This window comes from Trichechus manatus, unplaced genomic scaffold, assembly GCF_000243295.1.
Source record: "Trichechus manatus latirostris isolate Lorelei unplaced genomic scaffold, TriManLat1.0 scaffold00205, whole genome shotgun sequence".
Classification (NCBI taxonomy): Eukaryota; Metazoa; Chordata; class Mammalia; order Sirenia; family Trichechidae; genus Trichechus; species Trichechus manatus.
In genome coordinates this window covers 903,956-928,611 of record NW_004444141.1, presented here as the reverse complement: position 1 = coordinate 928,611, position 24,656 = coordinate 903,956, and the positions used below count along the sequence as shown (strand labels likewise).

Genomic DNA, 24,656 nt, shown 5'->3' with positions numbered 1-24,656 from the left:
AACCTAGAGTAAAAGAGGCTTAAAAGACTCAACCAATCACAACGTATGGATCCTAGTAACATCCTGATGCAAATAAACCATTAAAAATTGTGTTGTTGTTGTTGTTAGTAGTTGTCTTCCAGTTGGCTCTGACTCATGGTGACTTATGCCTAACAGAATAAAACATTGCCCTGTCCTGAGCGATCTTCCAGCACTATGTGACAATATTCTGTGGTCCACAGGGTTTTCATTGGCTAATTTTTGGAAGTAGATCACCTCGCCTTTCTTCCTAGTCTGTCTTAGTCTGGAAGCACCACTGAAACCTGTCCACCATAGGTCACCCTGCTGGTATTTCAAATACCAGTGGCATAGCTTCCAGCATCACAGCAACACACAAGCCACCACAGTCCAACAAACTGACAGATGGGTGGTAGATTAAAAATGTACGTGGTCTAAAGCTGGATTATGGTGATTTTGGCAGAACTGCATAAATTTACTAAAAATCAATCTGTAAACTTACAATGGGTCAAGTTTATAGTTTGCAAATTATACTTCAGTAAAACTGAAAATAAATGTGTAAGACTTCAAGGAAATATGAACACTAGTCAATAATAAAGAACAATTGTTGATTTTTTTAGGCATGATAATCATATTGTGTTTAAAAAGAGAGTTCTTATCTTTTAAAGATTGATACTGAAGTATTTATAGATATTTACAGGTAACTTGAAGTATTTGTTTCAAAATACTCTGGTGCAGACTAAATGGGGGGTACAGGTGTTGAAGACAGGTTAATGAGCACATAGCGGTCATTATCCTATCCTACGTTTGTGTACATGCTTGACAGTTTTATAATAAAAGGTAGTAAAAACTTATATGAAATGTCTAGAATAGACAAATGTATAGAGAACAAAGTCACCAGGGGCAGGAGTGAAGGGCAAGAGGGAAACACTGCTGACAGGCACTGAGCTTCTGGTAAGGGTGTCCACCAGCAAAAATTGGGGAATGTGTAGTGTTGGTGGGTGTACCACATGATGAACATAATTAATGTCACTGAATTGTACATGTGAAGATGTGGAAATGGCATTTTTTTGTTCTATACATACCACAATAAAAAGAAAGTACATCCATCCATACACATACACACACACACACACACACACATATACTGATATATATGTATATATAATCTCATTCTTATTTTATAAATGGAAAAAATAAAAAATCAAGGCAATAAAAAGATGACTTGGAAGACAAAGAAACAGTAAGAAGAGGAAAGACACAATGAATCAGTTCTCTCTCCCTTAATTATTTAGTTCTTAGCTTTTCACCTGTGATATTAATGCAAATATTTTGTGGAAATAGCATATAAATAATAATAACTCAGGTCCCACCTCTTCAACACTATAGAACATGTAACTACCAGCTCCCATCCATGGGCTGTTGCAACAAAAATGGAAACCAACCACCAATATATGGACTTGACGCCACAAATCAGTTCAACTGCAAAGCAATGCTCCTGGCATGGTTTAGTCATGGGTTTTGCACATCCCAGTGTCACAGAGGCTGTTCCTTAACCTCATATCATTTACTCTAGTCAAGCTGGTGAAGTAAGATCCTCAGGCCATAAATTGACTTCTTTTTAAGATAAAAAAACTGTAAATTGCTTCACAAAAATCAGGGCTTGCATATCCATGAGTAGCATTAGAGTAGGAAGATTCTTAGTAGAAGTGAGCTTTCCCTATGAAATTTGGTAAAATAGCACTGCCAAGACTAAAGGTCTTGTGGTATCTCTGCGTAATGGCTGCTTATTCGTTTATGCAGTTTGTTTCATTTCTCCCCTCCACCCTTTTTTTTTTTTTTTTTGACTCCTGCATTATTTGTTCCAGAATCATCAATCCCAGAAAAGAGTCTGGGAGATGCCATTTAATCTGTAACAGTGTTAACACATTAAATAATCCTAACCTCCTACAAGCTGCATAAGGCTTGGACTTTGTTGGGTTCCGAAGTCCCTGGGCGGTGCAAACGTTTAACGCGCTTGGCTGTTAACGGAAAGGTTGGCAGTTTGAGTCCATCCAGAGGCTCTGGGAAAGGAAGCCCTGGCTATCTGCTTCCGAATAATCAGCCATTGAAAACTCTACGGAGCAGCTCTACTCTGACACACATGGGTCGCCATAAGTCGGAATCGACTCAATGGCAACTGGTGGTGTTGGGTTGTCAGGTTTATAACCCATTTTTCCATGTCTGAGCATGAACATCCAGTCACTAGCCCTGGACACAGAGCTAAAGAAAATGACTAAAGTTTTCTCTGGATTTGTCTGAGTTAGGCAACATAGCAGGTAGAAAGAACATGGCCTTTGGAGCTGGGCAGATAAGCTCTTTCAACAAGCTTGAGTAAATTCTTTTTTTTTTTTTTTAATGGTAAAAAATATCATATTTAGAATTAGGCAGCTGGACTCAGTTTAGATAATCCTAATTTTGTTGGCAACATCCAAAACATCATAGTCAGTAGCCAGTTGAACATACGCCTTCTCTCCATCAGGCTTGATCAGGTGTTGACCTTGGCCACATCAATGTCATAGCGCTTCTGCACAGCCTATTTACTGTGGTGCTTGTTGGCCTTGACACGCACAATGAGCACAAGTGTGTTGTTATCTTCGAGCTTCTTCATGGCCAACTCGGTGATCAGTGGGAATTTGATGATGGCATAATAGTCAACCTTATTTCTCCTGGGGATGCTGTTCCAAGGATATTTGGGCTGCCTTCTGAGTGTCTTGGGGCCATCAGAAGGTGGGTGACGTGTGGATCTTCTTTTTTGTGTGGCTGGGGATGCCTTTCAGCATGCCTTTTGGCTTCAAAGGCTTGGCTTTGCCTTCGGTTTTGGGAGGGACAGGGGCTTCCTTTTTCACTTTTGGTGCCATCTTGGTGAAAACTGAGCCAATTCTTAACCTCTCTAATCCTCAGGGAGTCCCTGAATGGCATAAACAGTTACTCAGCTGCTCACTAAAAGGTTAGAGGTTTGGGTCCACTCAAAGGTATTCCAGAAGAAAGGTCTGGTGATCTACTTCCAAAACATTAGTCATTGAAAACCCTACGGTTCACAGTTCTGCTCTGACACACATGGGGTCACCATGAGTCAGAGTCAATTCAACAGCAACTGCTGCTGCTAATTGTCAGACTCCTTATCAGGGAAATGGGAATAAAAATACCTTCCTCGCAGGGCTGATGCAAGGATCAAATGAGAAAATGAGGTAGGGCTTGTAGTACCATGCCTGGCACATCAGACATCTTAACCAAAAATCGTTGCAATTAATGTTGGTAACACCATGACTTGCATGAGATTCAGCTGGAGATGGACCTGGCAGCTTGTCACGCTGGCAGACGAAGGAAAAGCTCCTGGACTGCTGGATTACCTGGCAGGGCACATGTCTGACAAACAGAATTTTCCAGTGATGGTTTTGAAATGGCTAAGATGTTTAAAAGAGCTTCAAAGAACTGTGGCAATCTTTCCAAGCCCACATGGCCTTGTGCTGTTGACTCTGGGAGTCTACCTGGCGTCATGGAAAGAGCGTGAACTTTGGAGTCAGACAGACCTCGCATGTCTGAGTCCACTCTACCACTTACCATCTGCATCCCTAGCCGACTCCTTAACCCCATGTCCTCATTTGAAAGTGAAGATGATCATCTCTACCTCACTGAGAAGACGCAGAGAAACACCAGCAGTAGGCATCAGGGAGCTAACATTGAGAACCTTCTCTGTGCCAGCACTGAGCTGAGAACCTACAGACATGGTGTTATTTAATTCTGACAACCATCCTGCAAAGAGCTATTGTGATGCCGTTTCATCAATAAGGAGAGAAAAATCTCTGCTCCGCACAGATGTTTACCCCAGCTTACATAACTATAAAGTGGTGGAGCCAGGATTTGAAACTTAGTCCGAGTCCAGATTCCAAGCCTATTAACCACTGCTTTCTGCCTCCCCCCTGGACACAGAAAGGCCAAGACACTGCATTCATGACACAACACGATTGTTTAGGTCTAATACTAATCCCTATGATTTCATTAATCCCTATCACAGTTACAAAGAGGAAGGGGGATAGCTGAGGCCAGGGCTAAGCTCCCTCGGAGCTCTGCCAGCAACTTTCCATGAAGAACGTATCTCTGTTATATACAATGGGACCAAGCGAAAACATTAGCCTTCCAGAAGATCAAGGGGATATTTATTTGGCATCTAGGGGTCAACTCCTGGAAGGAGAAACGTGGCAATACATCTAAAGTCCATTTCTTTAGAAAATTAATTAACTGGAGGGCTGATCTCCTGACTTGAATATACAGAGAGCTTAAGAGTTTACTTTTCTAAGTAAGGTGCAGTCTCATTGCTTAAATTCTTTAAAGCTGAAGTTCTGTCCTCAAGACTCCAGGTTTAACCTAAGTCCAAAAGTTCTCCAATACCTGGTATACCTCATAGCTGTTAAGCTTTGTAATTGTTGTTGGACTTTTCAAATACAGAGCCAAAGATCCTCCCAGCACTAACCTGTTCCCAAGAATCATATGTTATGGTTTCCATCACATCCTGCCATAAAGTTCTGTTTGAACTTGTCATCGCAGTGAGCCATGTGACTAACTACACCTACCTGGGTGACAGTGGCTTCTTCCCTTGGGACTGGGCTTTCCAGCAAAAAGGCCATAGTCACTTGCTAAGATGAGTCAGAAATTCCCCATGTCTCCTGATACCACTCGGGGCCAGCAAACAGGCCCAGCGGGAGTTGTCTAGCCAGGACATAAGAATCCAGGACATTTCGTGTTTTTAGAGAACCATTCATCCCCAATCCCAACCTGCTTTACAAACACCTGGGAGAAGCTCAGACGCAGCATTTCCACTGCGACCTCGAAGCAGTGGGCCAAGTACCACACATCCCACTGGGACTCCTGATGCTCAGCGTGACCACAGAGTCTTGTCTGAGCACCTCTGGGCCCGGTGACAATGTCGGTCAACAGGCTGATTCTCAGAAAGTGAGAGAGACTAACAAGGAGTGGTTTTCTCTCTGAGCAGGCAAGGTTCCTTATCCAAACAGGAATCCTTCTTGCGCCACAAGAGAGGCAGGGAGCTGTTGTTGTTAGTTTCTGTCAAGTCAACTCCAACTCGTGTATCAGAATGAAATGTTGCCCGATCCTGCACCATCTTCATGATCTTTGGTATGTTTGAGTCCATTGTTGCGGCCATTGTGTCAATCCAGCTCATTGCGGGTTTCCTTCATTTTTGCTGACCCTCTAATCTACCAAAGATGATACTGTTTTCTAGCAATTGGTCTTCCCTGACAAAGTTTCAACACTCTTTTGTCTAAGGAACATTCTGGTTGTATTTCTTCTAACACTGATTTTTGTGTTCTTCTGACAATCTATGGTATATTCAATATTCTTTGCCTATACCACAATTTAAATACATCAATTCCTTTTCTGTCTTCTCTTTTCATTGCCCAGCTTTGCATGCATATGAGGCAATTGAAAAGACCATGGCTTGGGTCAGATGCACCTTTGTCATCAAAGTGACATCTTTGCTTTTTAGAACTTTAAAGAGGTCTTTTGCAACAGATTTGCCCAATGCAGTACTCATTTGATTCCTTGACTGCTGCTTCTGTGGGCACTGATTACTGATCCAAGTAAAATAAATTTTCACAAAGTTTTCCTTCACAAAGCAGACAGCAGCAAAGGCCTGAGCCCCTGAGGACAGACCTGCTTCCCAAGTGACCTCAATATCCACAGAATAAATGCCCCCTGTGGGATGGAGAGCCTCAAACTGCCTCTCTGCAGACATCAGTCTCCTGGCTATTCCCTTCCTGAGGCCTCAACCTCCACAAAGGCCTTAAAAATAACAATTTGTCCCCATAGGTATTCATTCGATCTTGAGCCAATGGGGATGGGTTCAGATTCTGCATCTGTGACTCTTCAGTAGAGAAAATCTCCCTTTGTTCAGCCAAGCAGTGTTCTCAACAACCTCAGCGTGGCTCCTTTTCAGACAGGTCTCTTCCATCCCCCTTCAAGGCCTTTGTCCCTAGTAATCTTACCCTCTTACTCTTTTCTTGCACTTTCCTACCTTTGTGCTTTGGTCCAGACCTTTAAAAGAACATCCACATAAAAGCCTTATCTCGCCACCCCAAACCAGCTGTTATGGATTGAAATGTGTCCCCCTAAAATAGGTGTTGGAATCTTAACCCTTATACCTGTGGATGTAATCTAATGTAATATAATCTAATTACCCTCCATAATGCAATCTAATGTAATGTAATCTACCAAATTGGTTGAGGTCATACCAGTGTAGGATAAATCCTAAACCTGATCATTTCTGAGTTATATAAAGAGCAGTATAGACACAAAGACACATGCACACAGAAGGGAAGACACACGACATGTGAAGATTGAGTACAAGCCAAGGAACTGAGTAATGTCTGGGGCTACCTACAAAAAAGGAATTGACATGCCTGAGACCCTGATTTGGACTTTTAGCTTCCAGAACTGTGAGAAAATAAATGTCTGTTCTTTAAAGTCACCCACTTGTAATATTTCTGTTACTACAGCACCAGGTAATGAAGACACCTGCATATAAAAATTCTACCCAGGCTTTGAGGCCCATGTCAAATGCTTCCCTGACCAAGAAGGTATTCCTGATCCCCTGGCCCCTGTCCTCCACTCGAGGCCACATCTCACACCCGTGGTGCAATTAGTTCCATCCCACTGGCCACCACCCCAGGTGGAAGGAATTATTCCCTCCAATCCACTTTCAAATCTCTTGTCACACTTAGTTTTTTACTTTCAGCTATTGGGCATATAATTTTCTAATACTTGCTTGTTTTACTTTTTATCTTGAAGTCATTTTAGACTGAGAGAGAGTTGTAAAATTAGTACAGAGTTTTTGCATGTCCTTCACTCAGCTTCCCCTAATGTAAACAATTTACATAACCACAGTACAGTAATGAAAACAAAGAAAAAATACTATTACCTACAGTCTGTAGTAAATACTACAGACCTTATCCAGATTTCATCAGTGTTTCCATTAACATCCTGTTTTCTGTCCCAGGATCTAATCCAGCACCCCACATGGCATTTAGCTGTCATTCATGTCTCCTTAATCTCCTCAGTTCTGGACAGTCCTCAGTCTTTCCCTGTCTTTCATGTCCTTAGCACTTCTGAAGAGTACTGGTCAAGTATTTTGTAGAGTGATCCTCAACTTGTGCTTGTTTGATGTTTTCTCAAGATTACATTGAGGTTACGCATTTTGACAAGGACACCACAAAGGTGGTGTGCCTTATGTCACTGCACCCTATTAGGGGGTACATGATGTTGATATGTCCTATTACTGGTGATGTTAACCTTGATTACTTGGCTGAGGTGGTATCTGCCAGGATTCTCAACGGTAAACTTACTATTTTCCCTCTTTATAACTAATAAAAATTTGAGGGGAGATATTTTGAGCTTATCCATAGATCCTGTTTCTCCGTAAACTGTGGCCTTCTACTTTACTATTTTTCAGTGGATGTTGCCTGCAGCAATGATTACTGTGAGGTTCTAATGGTGATTTTCTATTTCTCTAAGTCCTTCTATACTCATTAGAATTTTTCTGTAGAGTTGTTCTTCCTTCCTATTTATTTTTCAGTCATTTATATTTATCAGTATGAACTCAAGGATATTTATTTTGTTCTTTGAGTTATAATCTAATATTACTGTTGTTTTTGTTTTATTTTTGTTGCTCAACTTGGGAGCCATTGGAAGTCATTCGGGTTGCTGCAATTTGCCTTCCTAGATCATACACTTTATGAAGATAATCATGTCTTTCTGGTCTTTTTGTTCCCACAGCCCCTAACACAGTGTCATGAATTTAATTGATGGTCAATCGTTATACTTAATATTCGTACATATAGTTTTTAAAATGTTTTCAGATCAGTGATTCTTAAAAATCGTTAGAAGAATGCATGAATGACTCATGACCAGAGTCATTCATGATTTTTGTGTGTTTCAAGAAGATTCCTAAGTTGAATAGACTTAGAAACTTAATTCTTTATCTACTTTTCCTTATTTGAGTCTACAACCACTATTAGGCAAAATATTTGGTTATTTCAGCTGTGTGCAGTCACCACCTCTGACCCAGGCTAATTTTGTATAGGATTATTACTAATAGAACTTAGGTTGTTTTTGTTTTTCAAATCATGCTGAATTTCCCTTCCTGCTCCTTGGGTTTGGACTATGCCAGTTTATCACTATACACAGGTATAGCAGTGAGACACTGTTGCCAGTGGACAACATTATTCAGCTGTATTATTCTCATGGGCTGGGCAAAGCTTCTGGAGTATGATGGCCCAGCTGTGCACCTGTGGCCTCATTCTGAAGAACTGCAATTCAGAAACCTGTGGATAGGCTAACAGGAAACATGCTAGTTGCTATATTCTTGCTAAAATGGTTCAGAATGGGCTGCATCATGGTTGGCTTTGGTGTGACTTTGGATGAAAAACAATGCTTCATAGTTATGAAAAGGAACAAGCCTGGGAAAAGATGGGGAGGCATTCTCAGTCTCGTGGGCCATGTCAGAGGAGGACAGCCATGAAACAGCAGTGGTTCCTTCATCCAGGGGCAGTCAGGAGTCTTCTGCTCAACTTGCTGACTCTAATCTTCACTCTTCCCTGGATGTTGCTTGCACCATGTTCACGACTAGTTCTTCCCAGGAGTTGCATGAAGAAAAGTAATGGGTAGCTACTGTGTGTAAGTAGGGTGACTACATAATTTATCATTCAAACCAGAACACTTTTGAAAGTGAAAGCGGACACTATTAATAAAAATTCAGTGGGGCAATAAGCATTAATTAGGCTGTCCTGTGCAAACTCTATGTAAAGCAGAATCCCCAGCTTAAAATAACAAAGACTGGTAAAAACTTACTAAACAAAACCAACAACAATCCTCTGTGACGTTTGAGGGAAAACAGATTGCTATGGCTGAGGTGTTTCCTGGCCAGTGCACCTCATGCGCAGCTACCACCATCTGTCAGTGGAGGCTTGTATGCTGCTATGATGGTGAACAGATTTCAGCAGCGCTTCCAGACGAAGACAGACTAGGAAGAAAGGCCTGGCTATCTACTTCTGAAAATCAGCCAATGAAAACCCTATTTAGATCACTGTCATGGGTTGCATTGTGTCCCCCAAAAATATCTGTCAACTTGGCTAGGTCATGATTCCCAGTATTGTATGATTGTCTACCATTTTGTCATTTGATGTGATTTCCCTGTGTGTTGTAAATGTTATCACTATGATGTAACAAGATGGATTCTTGGGAGTTATATCGATGAGGTCTACAAGATTACAATCTCTTCTGAGATATAAAAGAGAGAAGCAAGCAGATAGACAGGGGTACCTCGTACCACCAAGAAAGCAGCACCTAGAGCACAGCACACCCTTTGGACCTGAGGTTCCTGCACTGAGATGCTGCTCCCAGACCAAGGGAAGACTGATGGATGACAAGGACCTTCCTCTGGAGCCGACAGAGAAAGAAGGCCTTCCCCTGGAGCCGGCACCCTAAATTTGGACTGGTAGCCTAGTAGACTGTGACAGAATAAAATTTCTCTTTGTTAAAAGCCATTCACTTGTGGTATTTCTGTTACAGCAGCACTAGATGACTAAGATAATCTCAACGGTCCAGTCTGCAACTCATCATGGGAATGGCACAGGACCAGGCAGCATTTTGTTCCATGTTGTGCAGGGGGTCACCATGAGTTGGGGGCCAACTCAATGAGAGCTAACAACAACAACATGGCTGAGCTGCATGGAGATAGAAACTTCAGGGCATGTGGAAGATATTTTTGTGGAAGGGAATCAAGGGACTAGGAAGCAGAAGGAGGCGCAAGCAACATAATACATAAGAAGGAATCCCCCTCTCTCCATCAAGAAATAGAAGGCAAACCCCTCTGCCTACAAACCACCTCAGTGGTGTGTGTCCCTTCAAAGGGGCCTGCCGTGTAGCATGAATTCATTAGTCTTTCAAATCTGAAATGTTTTCTTCTCTCAAATCAAAGCTAATTTTAAGTGTGCTGTTTAATAATTTCCTTCAAACATCTAGTCACTTAGATCATTTCCTCTTGGGAAAGACACAAAGCCATGAAGGTGAACCAAGAACCCACACCAGGGTGGGTGTGTTCTCTGGGATGCTATGTTCCCATATTGATTTGGAAGCAGTTACACACTCCACCATCTCCCCAAGCTCTCTCTAGTTGGTCTATACTGGGAAACACCTCTTTGGCACAAAGTCATGACCCAGTCTTATTTTTTCCCATTCTACCAAGAAGGAAATGGAGCCTTTGTACAGGGTAAATTATCTGTTTAAATTCCTGGCTGGAATCCATAAGCAGCCCGAGTTGGGATTATTCATACTGTAGCTGTTGCCCTTCTCTTTCATAAATAATTCCCACTAGTCGACATTCTATTATTTGAGTGTTTATCCTGGGTATATATTTCACACAGGGAAAGACATTTAATGAGATAAACCTTTACAGATCTAAAAAGTTAGGGGGAAGAGAAGTCTTCCACATATTCATAGTGGAGACAGCAGCCTGGAAGAAACCCATACGGAAGACCAGGAGATCATTAATCTATTATCTTACGGTGAAGGCCATAAGGCTCTATGAAAAATAATTTCTACCTCAAAGGGTCTGATGAGTGAAATATGTTGAGTGCTTAGTTAGAACCTGCCAATAAAGTGCTCAGCACATAGTGATTATCATTACTGTTGTTGTTAAAATATTAGTAAGCAACAACTACACTGAAGTTGTCAAGGATTTCATTTTACTTGAATCCACAATCAACACCCATGGAAGCACCAGTCAAGAAATCAAAAGACGCATTGCACTGGGCAAATCCGCTGCAAAAGACCTCTTTAAAGTGTTGAAAAGCAAAAATGTCACCTTGAAGACTAAGGAGCACCTGACCCTAGCCATGGTGTTTTCAATCACCTCATATGCATGCAAAAGCTGGACAAAGAATAAAGAAGACCGAAGAAGAATTGATGTCTTTGAATTGTGGTGTTGGCAAAGAATATTGAATATACCATGGACTGCCAAAAGAATGAACAGATCTGTCTTGGAAGAAGTACAACCAGAATGCTCCTTAGAAGCAAGGATGGTGAGACTACATCTTACGTACTTTGGACATGATGTCAGAGGGATCAGTCCCTGAAGAAGAACATCATGCTTGGTAAAGTAGAGGGTCATCGAAAAAGAGGAAGACCCTCAACGAGATGGATTGACACAGTGGCTGTCAACAATGGACTCAAGCATAACGATTGTGAGGACGGTGCAGGACTGTGTTGTGTTTCGTTCTGTCGTACATAGGGTCATGATGAGTCAGAACCGACTTGACGGCACCTAACAACGAGAAGCAACAACTGCAGCTTAACATTGTGTGAAAAACTAGCTGTACAAAGCAGATTAATAACTCAAAAATCTTTCGCATGTCTGGGACAATTCAAGATAGAGTCCATAGGGTAATCAAATAGTTGTTTCAGGGAAGTATCTTTTTTTTTTTTAATTTTTTTATTGTTGTGCTTTAAGTGAAAGTTTACAATTCAAGTTAAGTCTCTCATACAAAAATTTATACATACATTGTTATGTGACCCTACTTGCTCTCCCTATACTGTGACAGCACATTCCTCCTTTCCACCCTGGATTTCCCGTGCCCGTTCAACCAGCTCCTGACCCTCTCTGCCTTCTGATCTCGTCTCTGGACGGGGGCTGCCCGTTTAGTCTCGTGTATCTACTTGAGCTAAGAAGCACACTCTTCACGAGTATCATTTTATGTCCCATAGTCCAGTCTAATCTTTGTCTGAAGAGTTGGCCTCGGAAATTGTTTTAGTTTTGGGCTAACAGAGAGTCCGGGGGTCTTGTCTTCCAGGGTCCCTCTAGTTTCAATCAAACTATTAAGTCTGGTGTTTTTATGTGAATTTGAGTTCTGCTCCACACTTTTCTCCCACTCTGTCAAGGACTCTCTGTTGCGTTCCCTGTCAGGGCGGTCATTGGTGGTAGCTGGGCACCATCTAGTTCTTCTGGTCTCAGGCTGATGGAGAGTCTGGTTTATGTGGACTTTTCTGTCTCTTGGGCTAATATTTTCCTTGGGTCTTTGGTGTTCTTCATTCTCCTTTACTCCAGGTGGTTTGGGACCAATTGATCCATCTTAGATGGCCTCTTGCTAGCATTTAAGACCCCAGATGCCACTCACCAAAGTGGGATGCAGAACATTTTCTTAATAAACTTTGTTATGCCAATTGACCTAGATATCCTCTGAAACCATGATCTCCAGACCTCTGCCCCTGTTATTCTGTTCCTCAAAGTGTCTGGTTGTATTCAGGAAACTTCCTAGCTTTGGTTTAGTCCAGTTGTGCTGACTTCCCCTGTGGTGTGTGTTGCCCTTCTCAGGGAAGTATCTTCTCATAGAAGTTTTCAGTTAATAAATTTAGAAAAGATAATAGAGTATCACCATTTTATAACTCTGATGAAATAATGAATGTAAAAATGACCATCGATGGCTGCCAATATCATGAAAAAGAGAGACAATTGGACATTATGTGCTTCCAGCTCTGTACATTCACATATTATTGACAATAACTGAACCTAAATATGAACAAGCCTCTAGATAAACTCCTAGTTTTCAGGATATACAGGGGCAGAGAAATATACTTAATAACACCATGATGATACAATTAGTAAAATCCAGACTGTGGGACACTCTGTAGGACAAATGACCCAGTTTTTTCAACAAAGTGCAAAAAAACAGTTGGGCAGGGAACCTATAGATAAAGAGACTCAAGAGACTGATCGACAATAGTAATGTATCACAATATATGAATGATACTTGGATTCTAATTTGAATAAGCATATTATGTAAGGAAATTTTGGAAAATAATTAGGAAAATCTGAACAGTGTAATGACTGGATATTGGATAATATCAAGATTTTTTAATATGATGTAAATGGTATTGTGGTTATGTTTAGTTTTGTTTTGAAGTCACAATCCCCATATATTCAATCAAATAACTTTTGACAAGAGTGCCAAAGCAAGGTAGAGGGAAAAGAAAATCTCTTCAGTAAATGGTGCTGAAACAACCATACACAAAAATTCATGTAAGATGGACCAGAGACATAAACAAAAGCTTAAACAACAAAGTTCTAGAAGAGAATATAGAGGTACACAAAGATTTCTTAGAGAAGACACAGAAAGTACAAACCACTAAAAAAATAAATAAATAAAACGCTGATAAATTGGACTTTATCAGAATTAAAACTACTGTTCATAAAAAGACACTGTCAAGAAAATAAATACACAACACCTATATCTCATAAAGGATTTGTATTCAGAATACCTCCTACAACTCAATAATGAAAAGACAGCCCAATTAAAAAATGGTCAAAATACTTGAGGAGACACTTCACAAAGACATACAAACGGCCAGTAAACACATAAAAAAGTGTTCAGTGTCATTAATCATGAAGGAAATGCAAATTAAAATCATAATGAGATATTACTACACACAATGGCTAAAATTAAAGCTTTCCAGATTAAAAATATCAAATTTTGGTGAGGACATGGACCAACCAGGACTCTCATACATTGATGGTGGGAGTGCAAACTGGTCCAACCATGTTGGAAAACCATTTGGCAGTTTCTTAAAAAGTTAAATATACATCTACCCATAATCCAGCAATTCTACTCCTGGGTATTTACTCAAGAGAAATGAAAATATATGACTACAAAAAACCTTGTATAAGAATGTTTATAGCAGCTTTATTCATAATAATACAAAACTACAACTAGCCCAGATGTCCCTCAACAGAAGGATGGACTTAAAAAACAAAAAACTGGTATATATATATATACAATGGAATGCTACTCAAAAAAGTACCAAAACACCTATATATGCAACATGACTGAACCTCAAAAATATGTTGAGCAAAAGAAAACCAAAAAAACCAAACCTGCTGCCATCGAGCCAGCTCCAACTCATAGTGACCATAGAGGACAGAGCAGAACTGCCCTATAGGGTTTCCAAGGAGTGGCTGGTAGATTTGAACTGCCGACCTTTTGGTTAGCAGCTGTATCACTTAACCATCGTGCCACCAGGGCTCCTGAGCACAAAGAGCCAGGTATAACAAAGTATATACTATAGTATATGATCTCATTTATATGAAATTGCAGCATAGGCAAAAATAAACCGATGACAATACAATTGATTAGTGGTTGCTTCTCAGATCTGAGAGTTGAATGAGAAGGAGCATAAAAGAATCTTCTCGGATAATAAAAATGTAATGTATCTTAATATGCGGTTGTCAACTTTAACAATTAAGTTCTGATCATTTCAATGTATGCAAATTATACTTAAAAAATTTAAAAATTTTAAAAAGAATTCTTATCTTTTAGAGATGTATGTTGAAATATTTACAGATGAAATTATATGATATCTGGGATTTCCTTCCAAATAATACAGGGTGAAGCTATATGAAACAAATGTGGTCATGAGTTGGTAATTCTTCAGACGGAGTAATGAGTACATGGAGGTTCATTACACTATTTATTCTCTCTGCCTTGGCTGATGTTTGAAACTTTCCACAGTAAGGAGAAGAGGGAGAGACAGAGAAAGGGCAGAGTCCAACAAGATGCTCTTCAACAGCCCCGAGGCCATCTCTGGACACCATCTCAGCTTAATCACTAACACTCCTAACAACAACACTGAGTCATCGGAGGAGGTCCCATTGTATTTGGTATGGCTCTTTTTACCACAGAGTTTTATGTCCTACTTTTGGGGACACTTTACAAACAAAATAGGAGAAGTCTAGGCAGCCACAGGGGCGGTGACTTCAAGTGATCCGGAACGTTCCCTTCTGCTCAGTCTGCCACCACCACCCAAATGAAGTGTCAATGTGTTATCATCACGGAGCATCTGACCTGCCCCTGCTCTCTGCCCTGGAGCCAGGCCCACAGAGCTCCCTATGGGAAGCTCATCTTAGTGGAAACAACCAGGTCCCTCAAAGATCTTGCATGATGAGCAGCTTCTCTCCTGCACTATTTTTAAAAAGAAATAAATCCATCATTTCCAGTGGAAAACAGGCCCTTCACACACTGTGTTATTTTCTTCAGTTGTAGATGCATTTTGCTCAGCCTTTTGGTCACTCTGGACAAAATCAGCTGTTTCCAGGCTGGCCTCTTGGCTTACACTGCTTAATGCCACTCCACAATGTTCTTCAGGGATTGACCTTTGTGCTGGCAGGGATGAGAGGTCGTAAGCACCTATTCACCCCACTGACTCAGGACCCACAGCAGGTTACTCACTGCTGTCAGAGTCAATTCATAGCCACCTCATAGAGTTTCCAGATTCATAGCAACCCCATAGGGTTTCCATATTCATAGTCACCCCGTAGGGCTTCCAAGGCTGTAAATCTCTATGGAAGCAGACTGTCACATCATTTTCCCGCAGAGCCGCTGGTGATTTTGAACCACTCATCTTTCAGTTAGCAGTCCAGCGCTTCAACCACTGTGCCACCAGGGCTCCTTCACAAGTAGCTTGTTCAGGTAAAAGCTCTCATGGGTAATGGGTATTTTAAGAGTGTCATGGACAGTTATCAGCCTAGTATTTATCTGATCCAAGCTTTCAGTTGCCTTCAAGTCAACTCCGACTCATGGAGACCCCAAGTGTCAGAGTAGAACTGTGCTCCATAGGATGTTCAACGGCTGAATTTTATGGAAGTAGATGGCCAGGCCCTTCTTTCAAGGTGCCTCAGGGTGGACTCGAATGGCCAACCTTCTGGTTAGCAGCTGATTACATTAACGGTTTACACCACCCAGGGACTTCATCCAAGTAGCCTCTCTTTAAAGAGTACTTCAAGACATCTTCCTGATAAACCACACTACACTTCTGAAGACAAGGTGGAGAATGTGTCTGTCCTGCTCCCCACAGAGTGCCTCTAGCATTCTGCATAGCGTCTGGTACACTGTAGATAATTATTTAATTGTTGAAATGAATGAATGAATAGCAGTAAGGGTTACACCATCTCCGTAGACAGGCGGTGGTTCTCAAACTTCAGTGTTCGTAAAAATCACCTAGGAGAGTTCAAATGCAGATGTCGTGGCCATAACCCCACCACCACCCCAGATTCTGGTCCCTAAGTCTGGGGAGGAGGCCCAGGATTTTCATTTTACAAACCTCCCCACGCAGTTCTGTTGCACATGCTCAGTGGCTCGTTCGTGAAGCTCCCTTAGAGGCAGCTTCCTTGGGCTCTCTGGTAAATAAACTCCGCCTCCCCGGCTGCCCCACAGGGCACGCGCACATCTTACACTGAACTGTGGTATGTTGTGGGTGGGTGTACTCTACCCTGTTCATTTCAAAGGAAGCCTGGGAGTGAGCATTGGCAGAAGCACTTGGCACTCTGATGGAATGTATTACAAATGCAAAGTACTGTTAAAATCACAAAACCAGTCAAATAAAAAGCCTTTCCTAATAATCCATCCACACTTTTCTTAATTATAGTTTTTCCTCCACAAGTCTTAGAACTGCTCTGGAAAAAGCTTAAGCTCATTTCACAGAGAAACACTCCATTCCAACATGGTTTGTGTCGGCCGACGACCAGCCAGGCTGCTTTCAAACACTTCATATTTGGGGACTTTGTTCTCTGGGCTCTCAAAGGTCACAGGAGGCCTCCCTGGCCTACACACTAGCAGTCTCAGCCTCGAGTGGCAACACACCTGAAGCTTTCTCCTGTGTGGGAACATCCCAGGCCGAGGCCAGGCTCCACTCCAAAATACTGAGCGGTGGAGGTCTAACCTTTGGGTCCCAAGCTGACTCAAGCTTCTTTTGCTGAAAATCCATTAGGAAATTCTAATCCCAGAGGGAGTATTATTGTCCACAATAAAAGCTGAATTTTCATTGATTCAATTCATATCAGTTTCTCCGGCACTCAGCTCCAGGAGGAGGAAAATGGCCGGGTTTTTGTGCCAACTCTTTGAACAAAGTAAGGTAACTCAGCCTCCAAAAGTATTGCCACATAGAATGCCCAGTGCTGGAAACATTCTGAAACCTTTCTAGTTGCCCAGAGAGGACAAAGGAATTGATTTACTCCAGGAAGGTCTGCAGATTGGAGTGGGGAGGGATCCAAGAATGCATTTTTCTATGTCTTCCCCCCCACCCCTACTCTGCCAGTAACTGACAACAGAATTATTGCTAGTCATCTATTTTTTTATCATGTGATTTTCTTACAAAAGACAATTGTTCAGATTATTTCCAAAAAAAGCCACATGACAGTTACATGAGTCCATACAGCTGTTAATGACCCCAGCCAGTCCTAGCCAGGGTTTGGAAAACTACATCCGTGCTTTTAACGGAATACCAGTTATCTGAGACAGAAAAAAAGGTATCAGAAGAGAACTGGAAAATTAGAGATAATTCTAATTTAAAATATAACCCACAGGACTCCAAGAACTTTTGAGGTCTCATAAGATGTGTTTACCAAATAAAAGGAATTTTCTAGTCAGGGGTGTTTATCACAACTTTACAATTATTTCTAACAGAAGTGCCTAACTTTATATGATGTCTCTCCTTTTTACCAAGTCATTGTCTTGGCAGGTGTGGTGAATTGAAATAGAAAAATGTTGGTGGTCTTGTAAAGTAGAATGAATTATTTTCCTTCCCAAATAATATTTTAATAAATCAGAACATGGAATCCACATATTTTATCCAATCCCCTTCGGTTGGAGGGAAAAAGACACCCCAGTGACCCAACAGTAACTGAGGCAAAAATGACAAACGACTGTGTCTATGCCCTTCCCAGGTGAGGTCCTTAGAAAACAAATCAGCAACTATCTTACTACAGGTTGCAAGCTGACACTTTATTTTTTAACTGAGAGGATATGACTGTTCCAAAATTAGCACAACCTGTTTCTATAGACATGCAACCCTCTCCGTAGGAAAGCGGATTAACTGCTTTTGGCCAAATCTCAGTCTCACTAATGGCAATTTCAGAGGTGCTAGCTAAGTGAACGAATCACCCATCTATCAGGTTGTCATACTGTGGTAGCTAGCGTGTTGCTGTGATGCTGAACCTATGCCACCGGTATTGCAAATACCAGCAGGGTCACCATGGTAGACAGGTTTCAGCAGAGCTTTCAGACTAAAATAGACTACGAAGAAAGGCCTGGCGATCTATTTCAGAAAACTAGCCAATGAAAACCTTTGGATTACAATAGACTACTGTCCAACATAGTGCCAGAAGACGAGCCCAAAGATCCCAACAATCATGAAGATGACACAGGACTAGGCAACGTTTTGTTCTGTTATATGTAAGGCCACTGAGTCCGAGCTGATTTGATGGTAACAAAAACAACAAATGAACAGACTGTGTATCCTCGGCCCAGAAGAAAGCTGTACGAAAGGGAGGGTTTTGCAGCCTGTGCAATGGCTGAGGGAAGGCTAAAGATCCCTCTTAGGCATCTCATCATTCTCTCTCCTGTTCGTATTTTCCTTGGTTGGCAAAAGTGAATGGCAGCTCCACACTCATGGAAACACTTTGGGCTTCTTGGTCTGCTTTTAACTTGTTGGAATGTTGGCAGAGACCAGCTCACCAGGGAGGAATGCCTTTGGCTATGACCAGTGGTCAAGTGCATTGGCCAGTTGCTTTATCATCCAGTCAGTCAGACCTGGCTCTAGACTTCTTGGAAGGATTGCCATTGAGAGAGAAGCCAGCACTGAACACGGCCACCTTCCTGTATTTGAAAAGGGAGTCCCTAAAACTCATACGGCTCACCTGCAGAGTAACTACTCTGACAGGAGGGGTTGGGGTGGACTTGAGAGGTAGGGGAAAGTTTTGAGCTTGACCCTGATTAATAAGGAAAGTGAGACATTCAAGAAAACAAACCTTACAGCATGAAAGCATGGCTGGGAATGGCTGCTGGGTGGATTGGTGCATGAGGTGGGAGAAGAGAATGCAAAGGAAGGTTGGGAAGGAACTTGTATGCCATGCTCATGAGTTTAATCTGTTACCTGGACACCAGTAGAATAATCCATTTAACTTGGACACTTTCCTAAGAATAACTCATTTCCCAGCAGCTTCTTCCAGGAAGGCCCGAGTTCTCTCACCCACTGGGGGCTCTTAGGATATCCATTGGGAGACGACGGCTCTAGGAACTAATTAATTAAAAGGCAGTCACTTGTTAATAGGGTGACCATGTAATTTATCATTTTTGACAGTGACAAGAGGAACTATTAAAAATTGGGCTGAGATGGCACGCATAAACAACCTGTCCAGGACAAACTTTGGTCACCTCTACTTTCTGAGCATTTTCTATGTGCCAGACACTGAGCTAGGGGCTTAACTCAGGTCATTTAACTCCCACAATAACTCCATTAAGTAGGTGCAATTATTCTCATTCGACAAACAAGCTCCCAAAGCAGAGCTGGCATCCTTTTGCATTCCAGCTCCAGACTCTTCCTCTTCCATCCTCCTGTAAAAAACTCTGTTGATACTTAAGCATCCAGCTACTCCACTGGATACTCCTGTCACTGACATCTGCCTGGCTCCTGGACTCTCCCCACAATTAAAAGCTTTAACACTCGGTTTTTAGGATTGCTCGCCACCCACAGCCCGCTGTTCCCTTGATGGCATGCCTCTTCAAGTCTTCAGGCCTCGTCATCCACTTCTTCCCAGTCGTCCACTGCCATGACCACACCTGGGCCTTGCCACTATCTCTAACCACAGCTTCCTCCTTCCCATCCTACCTGTTCTTCAACATCCTCAAAGCCGCCAGTCCTCCAAACGCCTTCATTAACCCAGACAGGGGGGTGCTGGTAAGTGGTAACAACCTGCTCTGTAGGGTAAACAATGTGCTCCTGTATACACGTACAACAGTTTATTATAAGCTGTACTGCTATAAAGATGTGTAAACGCAATTTAAGAATATTCAATACTCTACTGTAAATTCCATATGGCCAATCGATTCTAGCAGAATGTGTTTGATTTTTGCTGAACTCTTTTCTGTAGCAGACATGTGGCTGCAATTCAGCCATGATGTGAGAGCTAGACTTGCATCCCATCCCTTTTCTCAACACACTTGATCTACTGTTAAGCCATTCTTCACCCTCGTTCAAACTGTATTCATTAAATTGAAACCTCTTTCAACCCCAGCACTAGCAGTAGCACACTGTTACACAGTATTTCCACCACACCAACACAACAGACCTCGAGAGCAGCCATTTGTATCTTATCACATTTTAGTACTGAGATGATTAGGAAGTGAGTTTTGAGTATTACCTTTGTTCTTAATATAATTTACTTAATTGTAAGATTATATAATTTAATTTTCAATAATGGCTGTGTTTAAAACTGGCTCCCATAATTCCTGGAAATTTAACCATCTGTTCTCATGAACCAGTACGACCTGGCTCCAGCACATCATTGTGGCCCCACTCAACATCAGTGTTTTCCTCTTCTGTCCTCTGTTTTGGACAGCCACAAAAAGACACATGGATTGGAATCTTCCAGAGTCTACTGGGTGAAGGTGATGGGGTTGAGGTCAAGGTCAGGTAAGCTAAAATGACTCTAAATTTCCTCAGTACAGGTACCCGGGTGGACCTTGTTGGGAAATCAATATTACAACTGCTTTGCGTTGGGCATATAATAGGTTTGCAACATACTCAATGATGGTACTTGCAGAGTTACCGAGATGACAGAGGCCTACTGACTCTCTTCTAGTATGGGTCTAGTACACTGTCTACCCGCTCCCCTTCTGAAGAGATAGAGAACAGCAGACAGGAATGCAGAAAATGGTTAGCTTTCCCATTTATCCTGACAGGGAAATGCTGAGTGTCCAGAAGCCCCACTAAGGAAGCAAATCCACAAGGCCTACTATCACTAAGCCAACACCAACTCATACGTATAGTCTTTCTCCCTGACACAGGAAGCCATCTACAGATATTACCTCATCCTCTAATCTCACACCAAAGCTTCGAGGCAGGTAGCAGAAGGTGTCCTCAATTTAACTTCTCAGTGGGAAATCACTGTCCAAGCATGAGGGGGCTACTGCTCTGCAAATACTCCAAGTGTCCCCACCACCCACACAGACTAATGGCTTGTTCTGTAACCAAGCACCAACACACAAGGTGGATCTTCCCACTATCCCAATTAACTGGGAAAAGAAGTCTGGTTTACAATGGTCCACTATGAGCCGTATTCTAAGCCAGCTCCTCATGTAAGGTCATCTCACTTGGGCAGCAATTCTAGTACTGTTACAACCCCAAGAATATTCGCAGAAACTCCAGCAACTAAAAGGACCCAACATGGTGCCTACGCTACCATCCACAACTTTTTGAAGTTTTGCAGAAATTCTAAAAGTTGCTTGTCGAGGGACTGCAACTCATGGAAGCAGCAAATATAAAGAATGAATAAACAAGCCCTCACAAAGTTGCTGCCCCTTTCTTCTTGAAACAATGTAAATGTCTACCTTCTACCACTGGCTTCTAATGCAGACAAGACCTTCACTTTTGGAATGTTATGAACACAATAAATACACTAACACCAAAAATTCCATTCAAGACTTTCACTTCTGGAATATGTTATGAACACAATGAATATACTAACACCAAGAAATTCCATTCAGCCTTTGAGTTCATAGGGATGGAGGGAAGGGAACAGGTGATGTCCTGCTGCCTATCAGTCTAAGAAAATGTCCCCCCATCTCCTCCTTTCTCCCTCCTGTAACAGGTGAATGTCTTCTCAGTAGGAAAAACCAGGTGCCATCGAGTTGACTGACTCATGGCAACCCTACGTTTGTCAGAGGAGAAGTAGACTCCACAGGGTTTTCAGTGGCTGATTTTTTGGAAGAACACCTCCAGGTCTTTCTTGCGGGGACTTGAACCTCCAATCTTTCAGTTAGCAGCTCAGTGTATTAACCATTTGTACCACCCAGGGACTCCCTCTCGGTATGGGGCTTCCCTTAAAAGCTTCCTCCCCTCACAACTGTGGTGTCAAAGCCAGGCCACTGCTGCTGACTCTGCCTGACCAAAAAGCATCCTCTTCAGTCATCTTCAAAAACTGAAAGTTCTCTCCTTAACTTGTAGAGGTTCACTCCACTCTCTATATGGTGTCCTCTAGTCAGAGAACCCAAGGACCTTGTGCTTGCTTAAACGTCTCCATGTCACGTCTGGTTTCCTGACATACTGCTGACCGCTCCCCAGGACTACTTGCTTCCCTCCTTTCTTCATCCCAGCATAATCCCTTCCTTCTCGTTCCCTCAGAAATTTTACTCATTTTCCAGTTGTTTCCTTAGCTCTGAACATGAAAACATCTTCCAGTTCACGTACACGTTATCGATAGAGTAATTTTTAAAAAATAAATTATAATAAGGGAACCTTCCATGAATACACTGATTTGAGGCCACCACCCAGCTCAGATGCAGGCTCATGGTCCTTTAATGAGCACTGTTAGATGACAGGAAGTTCAATGTGTAGGTGACAGATTCTACTTCAGAAACTGCCACTTAGTCCACAGTGGACCGGCCGTCCACCTACCTAACCACAACAACCAGTGTAAGTTTAACCAGCACAATCATTGTTACAGGTCATCTCCAACTTGGAGAAACAATAGCCAAGGCAAAGTCCTCCAGTGTAGCTGGTTCATGGGTCAAGAATCCATCCTATGTACACAACCTGAGTCTACTGTCATCTCTCTGGTCACAGCAGGAGCCTAGATAACGTCCGAGGAAGGCAGCGTCTCCCATCATGGAGTTAAGCACCAAGCCCGCCCATGGGCTTGATCAGGGAACTCTTGCTGTGGGGAAACTTGGGAACTGGTCTCACGAAATGACACTGGATGCATCTGCACAGAGGGTTATGAAAGGAGCCAGTCGGGGGGAGTGCTGGCTGTGGGGGCAGGGCCAGTTTCCACACCTGGACTAGATGAACTGACGTGTGCGCGAGCCCAGGGCCCAGGAGTAAGAGCACTTAGTCTGTTCTGCACTCTTGGTTCTGAGGCTCGCAGCTTTTAGGGTGAAAACCTGAAGCTAGACTAGCCCGCTGGTGTCTAAACAGGTAAACATTAGAATAACCTACTTCCTTGCTACTCCAACATTCATTCACTTGCCTAAGAAAATGGTCAGAAGTAAGATGACACCAGGCTTCATCGGGTTTGAAAATGCATTTTAATGATGTCAGTCCCAGCTCATTCCTCAGGCCTTTTCCAAAAAACCCACACATACAAACCTCCGATTCGTGGTTGCTGACAGCAGGACTGAATCCCCTTCCTTCGGGAGGTGTGTGAAGGAGTGACAGGAGCTCGCCTGGCCTGGGAGAGCCGCAGTCTCTGTGCACCACCCCAAGTGTCTGCTGTGTACTCTCCCAGCCAGGATCCTAACTACCCTCAAGGTGTTCTTACCTTTAGCACAGTCTGTTCTGACATGAGATTTAATAACCCCAGTAATTACTGCACCGGATGTAGACCATCTGGAATGCAGACATTCCGAAGATGAGGTCTTCCAGAATTGGCTGTTATCAGGGATTTACTTGCTCTTCATCTCTCAAGGGGCTGAGAATTGGTCCCAGTGGAACTGTCCCCACTTTCCAGTAAAGGAAATGCTAGATTTGAATAAACCATGGCCTCGTGGCTGACATTAAGAAACAAAGCAAAACAAAAACAAAAAAACCTTAGTAAAAAGCTTATTCTACACGATTAGAAAAAAAGGACACCAAATCATTTTAAACATAATTTATGTACATTTATGGCTTTATACAATAATAGCAAAGATTGTTCTTGTGTCTGTAAGTACATCATCATCATCATCATCATCATCATCAGGCACTTCTCAGAGAGTATCGAAACAGGAACATTAAGTCTGCACTGTTACTAACTCAAGTAGGAAATGCGAGAGGGTGGGACTCGGTCCTGCTGGGACTTTCGGGTCCATCCCTGGCAACACTGCCAGGCTGAATACCCTTAGTGGGGAGGACAATCCAGGTGGTTCTGTTTGCATAAGCCACACTGCACATTTTACTTAATGACCACTCCCAAACTAAAAACACAAGAGAAACTTCCCATTTAAAATCAGTTATAAACTAAGAACTCTTAAGAGCTGAATACAAGGATTCCCAGTAGGTGGGGGAAGTACTGGTAACACATATCTAGCAGTTGAGCGACTTTATAGGTTTGGAGGACTGTTTCCGTTGTAAGTGTCCTCGCCCTCTCCTTGGGATGTTCCACTCATTTCCTGCTTCCCAGGATACAACATTTGCTAAGTAATTTAGACTTTGTCAGTGTGTCGAAGCAGAACTTTCCAAATAATGCATCTATTACCTAAATATATTCCATACATCTATATTACGAAAACAATACACCTTTATATTTAAAATATCTGAATAGTTCTATAATACAATATGCTTTTAATAACAGTACAAACCAGAGGAAAATAAATCAAACAAGGCTGCATAGGTGATATCATTTGCACGTTCCACAAAGCAATCATTTACAATAACTGATATGCGAATTATGCCAAAAGTCAGTATTCTTACATAAAAAAAAATCACCAGAGGTCCGCATAATGTTTGCTTTCAAAATAGACAAAATGCCTTTCATGGGACTTCACTGTATCCCACAGAGAGCTACCCGGGATTCAGTTAGAATG

General features: G+C 42.1%; 1 pseudogene; it reads right to left on the bottom strand.

Annotated features, from left to right (window-relative positions):
• Window positions 1–2,378: 2,378 nt before the first annotated feature.
• LOC101359501 (60S ribosomal protein L23a pseudogene) lies at window positions 2,379–3,073 on the bottom strand (annotated as a pseudogene).
• Between the last annotated feature and the right edge of the window lie 21,583 nt (window positions 3,074–24,656).